Here is a 2,124-nt window from a genome sequence, read left to right on the forward strand (position 1 = left end):
TTTCCAGACCAAAGAATGAAAACAGATTTATATTTGGCTTCCGGCACTCTGCAGTAAAATTGCTGATTAGTATTGATATCTTCAGTGTGATTACAGTCAGTGGACCTGTTTGAAAGATCCTCAATTTTCACATCTTTTCCAAATCTATCTAAATGGCTATTGGCAGATCTGGGAGCAGGAACAGAACCTGGGACTGCTAGGAATGACAATGTGGGTATAGGACTAGGACAGAACCTGGGACTGCTAGGAATGGGTATAGGACTAGGACAGTACAGAATCATCTGGTATGGGAGATATAGCGCTGTGTAATATGTTGGTGCTATTTAAATCCTGTTAATAATAATAATAATAATAATAAAATCACTGATGAGGAAACTTTAGAAATGCTGGAAATGGTTACAAATTATATTTGATAAGTATATGTGACCCTGCCCCCCACCACCACTAAAGTATGGGTATCACCATTGAAGGGTCCTGTCCATACTCTATCATATAAAGACATTGCAGACAATTGGGCTCTATCAGCCTTCTAGGAACAGTTTAGTGAACACTCTTTTCTATCTCCCCATGACAACACCCATGAGTATAAAACCTGCTCCATACAGACATGGGGTCACCAGTGTGGTGTGGAGGATCTCGACCCTACTGAACATCCTAAGGATGAATCAGGATGGTGAGCAAGGTCTTCTCCTCCAACATCAGTACCTAACCTCACCAATAGGAGGCAAATCCCCACCATCAGTACCTGACCTCACCCATAGGAGGCAAATCCCCACCATCAGTACCTGACCTCACCCATAGGAGGCAAATCCCCACCATCAGTACCTGATCTCACCAATAGGGGGCAAATTCCCACAGAAAACCCCCAAAATATTGTGTGAAACCTTCCCAGAAGAGGGGAAGTCATAAGGGGACAAGTTAATTTAAATGGCTGTGTCTTTGGGGTGGGGTAACTCCATATTAATGGCCAAGGTTTAGGCATTGTATGTACAACACCATACTGTGGAGATAATCCGATGTCTACAAACTTCAGCCAAACTGTATAGCTTATATCTAAGATCAATAGGAAGATTTGGAGAATGAGATTTCTGTGCCAAGGCCTGTACAGAGGCGATGAGTGCATTATTTGTATAAAGAAGAATTTAACATCAGTTCATAAAAGGTTATTTACAGAGGAATGTCTAAAATATAGAAACAGTCAATGATCTCCAGAAGTACAATGATTAATGCATGGGAATCTTTTAAACCATTAAAATTGTTCTATTTATATCTGGGGGTCATTAAAGAGTATTTTTTAACCCCATGGACAGGGCCAGATTTCCCACAGGGCCACCTAAGCATTGGCCTAGGGTGCTATGACCATTAGGGTTCTCTTTCCGCTCTCTCTCTCCCATTTTACTCCCACTCTATATTTTCTCTTTCACTTTTCTTTCTCATTTTTTCTCCATCTTTCTCACCCCATTCCTCTAATTTCTCTCCCCTCACCTTTTCTTCTACCACTCTTTCTCTGTCACCTTCTCCTTCCTCTCTCTACCTCTCCTATTCTCTCTCCTGCCCCTTCTCCGTCTCTCTCTCCTATTTATCTCCCACTCTCTTCCTTTTACTCTCTCTCCTCTCTCTTTCTCTCTACATTCTCCCTCTCTCCTCCTCTCTCTTCCCTCCCTCTGCCCTGTCCTGTTCTCTCTCTTTTGCCTCTTCCTCTCTCTCCACTATTAATCTCCCTCTTTACCCCCACTCTTCCTTTCCCTCTGTCCTCTATCCCCACTCTTCTTCCTCTCTCTCCCCTTTTGTTTTGTTCACATAGAAAAGCTTTTATGTTGTGTTTTGTGTGTCACTGTCAAAGGTTGTTATTAATCGGGGGGAGAATGGGGCAGCACAAGATTTGGAGGATGTAGGACTAAACACGCCATGTCGGTATCACCCCTAACCTTCTCTATGTAGCAATAAAAAGTTGTTTGTTACAACATGGAATGTGATTACAAGTAGTGCAGAGGTGAGGAAGAGCAAAGGTCACTAATAACGTAACAGTCTCTCAGGTAACAGAGGTGCGCCTGGTTATAACCAATCAGAAAATCCTGAATGGAATTTAAAACCTGCAATTTCCATTATGGCAATAATTCACTA

Source organism: Pyxicephalus adspersus, chromosome 12 (assembly GCF_032062135.1).
Source record: "Pyxicephalus adspersus chromosome 12, UCB_Pads_2.0, whole genome shotgun sequence".
Taxonomy (NCBI): Eukaryota; Metazoa; Chordata; class Amphibia; order Anura; family Pyxicephalidae; genus Pyxicephalus; species Pyxicephalus adspersus.